A 9,554-nucleotide genomic window follows, 5' to 3' on the forward strand; every position below is an offset into this window, starting at 1 on the left:
ATTATAAAAAAATTGAATAAAAATAATTAGGGACTTAAATTTATATGTCTAGAATTCTGAATGAGCCTATTTTTAATAGAAACAAACGAGAACATCATTTGAATTCTGTAAAAAGAGATAATTTATTTTTAGTGAAGAAGGGTCAGAACTGTTAGACAACAGAACAGGGGTGACTTTGAAGAATAAACTGTACTGATTAGATAAACCAAAAATTCTGAAAATTTTATGGTAAAAATATATATGAGTCTAGTTTCAGGGAAAATTAACGGATCTTAATTTGGAGTTCCGTAGCTCAAGTTATAAATAATTTAGTGACTATGACTCAAGTAGACAGCTTTGAATGAATTATAAATAATAGTTGAATTATAGAGAATGTTGCATATGAACATGAAATGTATTAAATTGATAATTAAATTTATTTATTTAGATCCAGAAGATTCAAATACGAAGCTAGATCGAGGAAAGGAAAAAGTTCGGGATTAGTAGATTTTTACTGTTTACAAACAAGTATCAAGGTAAGTTCGTGTACTTGAATTATATTCTTAAATGCTTGAAATGCATGTTTTTGATATGAATATGATTTGAATGTTCATTATATGGAAATTTATGAAACATTGATATATTTGATAAAATGGGAATAAATCCTGTTTGAATGAAAGGAAAATTCGATGGATCTCTGAAAAGGAATTGACGGTAAAAAGGATCTAGCCCGGACGGGTGATCCTATCCTGATATAGCCCTCCCGAAGAATATGTGTAAAATGGATTTAGCCTGGACGGGTAATCCGAATTAGGGTCTGAATTTAGCCTGGACTGGTAATTCAGATCCAAGCTCATTAGAGTAATTGTCGTTGCAGGGGATTTAGCCTGGACTGGTAATCCCGACAATACTCTATGAGTTTATATTACAGGGGATTTAGCCTGGACTGGTAATCCCGCTGCAAGGTTGAGGTTCGCGGGAGTGTGCTCTCTGAAATGGAAATGTGCGCACATGAATATGAATTGACAGACCCAGAATTGTACACTAAAAGTGTACCTCTGAAAATCCATCGAAAATTCCAAGAAATTCAACAGGATAAATATGGAAAAATAACAAGGAAATGGAAATCATGGTATTGACGAGCTCATCAATCATAGTATATATTATTGGTACATGGAAATTATTGTACTAACTTGAATGTTGAGTTTGTGCATATTAGGGTAATAATGCATTGAATGGATATATGGATGTTTATTGTATTGTATTGAAAATATTAGGTAAGTATAATTCTTGTTACATGAGCTTACTAAGCACAAAGTGCTTACCCCATTTCCTTTTTCCCTGTTTTGTAGTGTTCAGAGCTTGGAGGTCGGATTTGGTCGGAGACACATCACACTGTCAACCTCAGGATTTCGGTATATAAAGAAACTTTATTTTGGAAATCAATGGCATGTATAAGTTAACAAAGTAAATGTTAACGTGAAATGAATGTAAAGTTAGCCATTAGTATGGTTAACAAACCTGGTTATAGATATGTGATGACGTTATCTTATATAAATGTATGAATCTATCATAAAAATATGTTGAATTGATTTGGTTGATGTGGATTGGTCTCGATTTAATATTGCAGGGAAGGTTAGATATTTATAAATGGGCTATATTGAATAAAAAAAATATTTAATTCGTAAACTCCGGTAATGCCTCGTACCCTATTCCGGCAATGAATACGGGTAGGGGTATTACAACACTCATGGGCACCGCCTCTATGTGCCTCATTATGGGAAATTGCGCAAGGAAGTAATGAAAGAATGCCATGACTCACGATGGGCGGGCCATCCAGGAATGCACCGTACCTTGGCCCTTTTGGAGGATCGATACTATTGGCCTCACATGGGTGAAGATGTGGAGACCTATGTGAAGACTTGTCTAGTATGCCAACAAGACAAGGTTGAGTTAAAGAGTCCCACCGGCTTGCTACAACCCTTGCCCATTCCGGAAAGGCCATGGGAGAGTGTATCCATGGATTTTATTGTGGGTTTGCCTAAGTCTGACGGATTTGTAAGTATTCTTGCTGTGGTAGACAGGTTTTCAAAGTATGCGACGTTTATTCCTGCTACCAAGGAGTGCCATGCGGAGGAGGCAGCTCGCTTATTTCTTAGACACGTGGTAAAATATTGGGGAGTGCCACTGTCTATTATCAGTGATCAAGATGGGAGATTTACGGGCCGGTTCTGGACAGAGCTGTTCAAGTCAATAGGCTCGGACTTGAACTTCTCCACAAGCATGCATCTACAAACTGATGGGCAAACTGAACGAGTGAATGCATTGTTGGAGACATATCTTCGACACTATGTGAGTGCCACGCAAAGGGATTGGCCCAAGTTGTTGGATGTTGCCCAATTTTCATACAACTTGCAGCGAAGTGGGGCAACAAACCAAAGTCCGTTCGAGATAGTGACGGGCCAACAGCCACTCACACCCAACGTTGTTGCAACCTGTTATAAAGGACCAAACCCTGCTGCGTATCGATTTGCGAAGGATTGGCAAGAAAAGAATGACTTGGCTAGGGTTTGCTTACACAAAGCAAGTAAGCGCAACAAGAAGTGGGCCGGTCAGAATCGAAGGGATGTGCAGTTTCAGGTGACAAGGGGCTTGTGCGAAGGTATGAGGGGCCGTTTAAAGTCTTGAAGAGGGTAGGCAAGGTGGCCTACAAACTTGAGTTGCCAGCAAAGCTGAAGCTCCACCCAGTATTCCATGTAAGTATGCTCAAGTCATACCATGGGGATCAAGAGGATCCAAATCGAGGCAAGTCAAAATGAGCACCAATGAGGGTAAAGGTCTCTTATGACCGAGAAGTTGAAAACATTGAGGCAGATCGTGTGGTGAGACAAAGGTATCATCGGCCACGACATGAATACTTGGTACGATGGAAAGGACTACCTGATAGCGAAGCAAGTTGGGAACCTGCCGAGGCATTGTGGCAATTCCAAGAGAAGATAGCCCAGTTCCATGAGGGGGATGCGACGAGGGCGTCGCTAGAACAAGTGGGGGAGAATGTCATGGGTTGCGAAGGGAAACTTGCAACCATGATGGACTTGTGCGATTTATCGCTTTTGAGGGAGGTCATTTGGCCCAATCAGATTGGTCCAGTGCTTGGAGAGATTGAAAGCCCATCTTCGGAGCTTGGCAAATATGGAAGGGGATCTTCAAAGATATGCGATCCTAGACTTTAATGTAATCTTTAAAAGATACAATTTTGTAATCTTAGAGATTTGATATCTTGATAGCTTTAGATCTTAGCCATTGATGTATTTCGATTTGTACCGTTGATATTGGGAAGGCTCAACTATAAATAGAGGCATCTCCCCCTTATTGTATTCATTCAGTGATTAATAGAATTTTGAGAGCATTCACTCAAACTTTTCTCTCAAGTGTTCTTATTTTTCTGTGGCTTTTATTCATCTTTTGAGACCGTTCTTACTTCGTTCTTCTGCTGTTCTTCGTGCGTTCTTGAGAGGAGTTCCATTGAATCCTCAATTGTTGCGAGATAGGCTGACTTAGGCGTTTTCGAGCGGTGGAACGCTTAAGGCCGCACGGATTGCTTGGGAAAACTCTAAGTCCGTGACACTAGAGCGTACTATCTTCCTATTTATGGGTTGAGAAAGGATTATGGGTAATTTTAGGCATTGTCCAAAAAATAGCAGATATGATCAAAATCTATGCAAAAATAAAGTGATTGGATGATGAAAATCAGGAAGCTAATAACTAATAGTTAGAAGAAGTGGAAGTAAACTTTTTACTTAATCATTTGAATCAAATTCAAATATTGAAATCGATATTATTGAAAAGACTTACCTAAATACTAATTTCAATTCGATTAAAATTATAATCAAACTCATTTCCATTATCTAGATATGGGAGACAGAGACATGTCCAAAACAAATAACCTACCCCATAATAGTAGTAACCTTATCTTCACCAATGAATTTGATAGGTATCATGTCTTTGAATGTATCTAAAAAGAAAAGGAAATTTCGTAAATTTGACCATCTGTCATCACATTTGCTTCATCCCTAAAGTTGGGGGCCACAAAGAAAGACTAGTAAGATGAACTTAGAATAAGGGACAAAGCATACAAAAGTGGGAATTTTATCATTGCACCATCTTTCTAGCTGTGAATTGGGAAGATATCATGAGAGGATGGAAATTGAGAACAATTATGGCTAGCTAAATTATATTATCTCACCCAAAATATGTATATGTAATTTGATGATTTGATTTTGCATTTTTGCGTGTTATTCATGAGAATGTATGAATTAATTTAATATTCCTTTTCATTATTAAATAGGTTTTTTTAATTTAATTAACGATTAATTGATTGTTCGGTTGATATGTTTTCCTTTCAATGAGAATTAAAATTAAATTCTTTTAATCAATTCTTAGTCTGTTTCCATTCACCGTTGATCATTTTAATATGGTATCAGAGTAATTTTGATTTATTTTTTAATCATCTTTTGATGATTTTTTTTAATTTAAAAATTCTTTTCTTTTTTTCTTCAAATAATTTCATTTGATATTTTTAAATTATTTTTGTTGACTAATTTTACTTGACATTAAATATTGATTAACTCAAAAGAAATTATATATACTAGATCATGACGCACTTACAATATGAGTGAAAAATAAAATTATGTAATAAATATATTTATAAAGAAATGACATGGTTAATAAATGAGGGTTTGGTTGAATGGTAAAATATAAAATTTAAAAATTATAATGGCTTGAATTTAAATATTATTATATTTTTATATTTTTATTTTTCTATATAAATGATAAGAAATGATAAAAATACCTTAAAATAATATAATTTATTTTATAAAGTGTAGGTATTTTAATAATTATTTAACTAATTAATATTTGATTAACTCGTAATACTAAATTTAATAAAATATTTAATATTATTAGAGATAACTAGAATTTATCCCAAATTCAAAGCATAATACTATATTATATAATTTTTATATTTTAAAAAGTAATAGCGTTAATAGTTTTTACGACAATATTTAGGTATGGTGGGACTCTATTGTAAGAACACACCACTGAGCTAGTGTCGTTGTCTTAAGTTTGAACTCAAAAATTGGTGTGACTCAAATAATGTAATTCATTTATTAATTTAATTAAAATATTTAATAAAAAGTAAATAGTTTTTAAACTTTGTATAGAAATTGCAATGATATTTGTAAATAGTTTTTAAACTTTGTATAGAAATTGCAATGATATTGTACCCTTAATTCAAGGTGGATTTGCATTAGTAGTATGTTTATTTACGATTAGTATAAAAACAACAGTTGTGGTGAAATTAGATACTATAGCGATATAGTAACTTGAGACAAAAAATAAGCTAAATGCATTGCATCGCACCCAATTGCTCATCCAAACCCATCCTTAGTTTTCAATTTTTTTTAAAAATTTTATTGATTTTTCGATATTTTAAATGTTTGAATTAGTATTATCTGACTCATAACATAAAGTCCATTAAAAGCCTATAACAATATAGAAAATATTATTTAAACAAATTTTTTTAAATAAGGTTAATGAGAACATGTTGTTCAAAATTTTGTTTGGAGAGTTTATAAATATAAATACAATAGCATATGATAGGACTGTAGATAGGTCTAATTATGGGTCGAGACATCTATCCAAGTTCAAAGGTTTGTTGGAAAAGTACGAGGGTTTGGAAAAATATATAGGCCCAAAAATTGGGCTTAGACAAAAATAATGTCCATTTTTTGAATGGGTCAAGTCTCAAATAAGATTTTTTGGCTCGGGTATGGCTCGGACTGAATTAGCTGTTTCATTGCTACTTTGCTGTCATCCACTGTTGTTTTGTTACCATTTCGCTATTAAGTTGCTACTATTTTGTTGTTGTCGTTTGGGTATTGTATAATTCTTATTTTATTGTTAATTTTGCTACTGTTTTAGAGGTATTTACTTGTTAAGTTACAACAGTCTTATTGTTATTTAAGTATAAAGATTTTTTTTAAATATATTTTTAATTTATTGGGAAAATTTTATTTTAATGCTTTTAATGTATTTGATATATTATATTTTTAGATTTATTTTTATGTAAAAATAATTTAAAAATTAATACATTCAAATTGAATCGAGTTCAAGTTTAATATTTTTAATTCGGATTAAATTTGGACAAAATTTTAAACCGAATCAAAACAAAATTTTAAATTTTACATTGGTCCAAACCCCACCCAACCCAACCCATGATTAGGTGTTGATTAGCAGAGGTTGTTTCGGATCTGAATATTATGTCTAAATCCTAGTATTATTAGGTAAGATTAAGGGGATATATGTTTAATTTTATAGTTTTAAAGAAGTGGGGTCCACTTAGTGTATGAGTTATATGTTTTTGAATGTTTGAAAAAAGGAACTTGAGACAGAGCGTGAAAGGTCGTTGCACGTGCGGGTGAAAACGATTTAACGGAGCCTCAACGTCACGCTCTTTCGAACGATTCTCGCTGTCGGCCTTATTACGTCTACGTCTTTCCTCGGGATCCTTGATTCAACAAACCACCTATTTGAGTCTACTCAGTTTTACCGAGTTCGCCAAATCCCGTTGGTTGAGTCAACTCAATCAATAACCAACAACCATCCTTGTCCAAATTTGAAAGCTCGATGTAAATATCATTTCTTTTCCTTTTATCTATTTCTTTCTTCTTTGCTTTCTCAAAATCCAAATCTTCTTAATTCAAATCACCTACTCCGACCTTGACCTAAAATTTAGTCGATTCGCTGCCACCTCGATTTTTAAAGAAAAAAATTACCCCAAATTCAAACTCAAAATTTAATAAAAAATTTAATTTCATTTTGACTTCACTCGAATTTAATTTAATTGTTAAATAAGATTATTTTTTTACACTAAAACTCAATATATATTTATTTATTGAAAGAAAAAAACTTACCATATATATTATGAGATATTTTTGTAAATATCTTAAGGTTGGACGAATATATTTCAAACCTGACTTCGACCTAACTATTTTTCTAATTTCACCCGACCCGTACTGCTCCAAATCCGATTTTTTAGGAAAAAAAAACTTTAATAAATCGAATAAAAACCTATTAAATTTAAGTTTTATTGGCATCCCAAACACCCACCCACTGATTTATAATTTATGCAAGGTGAGAATCCAACTTAATATATGAAAATCCAAAGACTTTGGCTTTGTAAATACAGCCAAAGCCTCGTCGGCTTCAATTTATAATTTCCTAATTTTAATGTTTTTTCGAAAAGTAAACATATTGAGTAATAAGAAGAGGTGCCCAAATTACTTCAGACATCCAGTGAAGTCTCCATAATTGATAAACAAACCCTTGCACTAATCAAATTAAACCATTTTTCAACAAAATTGCAAGTATAGCTATGAACTTTAATATACTTCAATTCCAATGACAAAATTTAAATATATAATATGGTGAAATTTTAATTTAAATCCATTTTTGGTAAATTTAAAAGTCATAAAATATATTTTATTATTTTTAAAAGAAATTGCCCATAATTCGAATTAAACTTTTAAGTGCTCTCATATTATATAAATTATATGTGAGTTTTGTCTAAATTTACTTTTGATTTAATTTCCACCATATATTTGTATTATTAAGAACTTAAACTGAATTAATGTCATCAATCACTTGAGTCTCAATTTAATTATGAAATTATCAAAATCTCAATATTATTTTTATAAAATAATTTTTTATTTTAATAATTTTTTTTATCGTTTCACGTATACATAATAAAATTTGAACTCATAAAATTATGATTTTTATAGTCTCAATTTTACCATTTAATTTTTATAAATTTATTACATAGAATATCACTGCAGTAAACATCTAATAATCTTTATAATTATGAATCAATATAATTGCAACATAATTCATACATCACTCACCATCAAAGTTTCAAACTAGTAATTCAATTGAAACCCAAATTAGAAAATCATTTTATTTTATTTTTCAGAAAGAAAATTATAATATGTTAAATCATATATAGTTGCCAACTTGCCATTGTTATCCAACAAAAAAACCCCCCAAAAAAGGTATAATTTTGTTTTTTGCCCAACAAATTAAATCTGTAGAGATATAAGCATTCACTTATGGACTAACAGATGATAATTATATTCAATAAATAAACAAAAAAATCCTAAAAAAAAACAAATAAAATAATCAACCAAAACCCAGATTTACATTTTCCTTCTCTTAGGGCTATGTATTTGGAAAAGAAAATTGAAATAAGTAAAGCATTCAAAAAATCTGGTAAATAATGAACCCAACAAAAGATTTCATGAAATTATATGGATCTATTTTTCTGACATTTGATGCAGTCTACACTGTTTCTTTGCCCTAAACTCATTACAACAATGAACTCTCTCTCTCTCTCTCTCTATATATATATATAGGATAAAATAAGAAAAATGAAACCGACAAAAATTCCATGAAATTATATGGAACTATTTTTCTGACAGTTGATGATCTACACTGTGTTTTGTTTTTGTTTTTTTTTGCCCTAAATTCATGACAAAACTGAACTAAAGAGGAAGAGGAAGAGAAAGAGAAAGAAACCTTATATGTATTAATTTCCACAATATATATTAACATGGATTTTCTACTAATATAACTTCTACATTTTAGCTGTCTACGGTTTTTCTTTTCTTCAAGTGTCACCACATTCATGCCAGCAAACAAGCATGGTGACGCACCTCCGGAGAATGTAGAACTTTGCTCTTTGCTCCTTCACCAGCCGGCTGCACCGCCGTCCGAATGCCTTACACCGATCCCCCACGTGTCGTCCGCAGAAGCTTCTGTTAGTGTTACTCTCCTCCTTCATTTCACTGTGAATATATATATTTAATTTAGACGAAAAGAGAGAGAGAGAGAGAGAGATTGGTTTTTTTTTTCTTGGTAGTATAGTTTGGTGGATGGTGAAGAAGGAGGACATTTTTGGGGGTTTATATAATTTATAATAATGTTCAAGGACATAGATTAATTGGACATCTAGAAAGACTATAACACCCTAGTATATCTTATTGTTTTATATCAATACTTGAGGGGTTAAAAGGTAACTTCCTTTATAGACCAAATGGTCTGTCATCCATTCTCAAACAAAGGGATTGTTTTATTATTATTTTTAGGCTTAAATATTCATTTAACCCTTAAATTTGTATGGTGTTTTTTTATCCTAAGTTAATATTCGAATTTTTATTTTCTCAAGGGTTTTGGTATTTATGAAAATTTGAAATGAAAATAAGTATCAAAACCCTTAATGAAATGAAAATCTAGGTACTAACTTAGAATAAAAAACCATAAATACTAAATTAAAGAAAAATAATAAATTTAAAAGTTAAATGTATATTTAAAACTTTTGTAAGAGAAAACGGTGTTAATGGATGTAATTTTGTAATAGTTATAATAATTAATCATAATTTTACAATTTATACTTTAAAATTCATGATTATCACTTTTAATAATATTATTTTTAAATTTTAAAACTGCAATATACCGATACT

The sequence above is a fragment of the Gossypium hirsutum genome, chromosome A10 (genome assembly GCF_007990345.1).
Source record: "Gossypium hirsutum isolate 1008001.06 chromosome A10, Gossypium_hirsutum_v2.1, whole genome shotgun sequence".
In the NCBI taxonomy this organism is placed as follows: domain Eukaryota; kingdom Viridiplantae; phylum Streptophyta; class Magnoliopsida; order Malvales; family Malvaceae; genus Gossypium; species Gossypium hirsutum.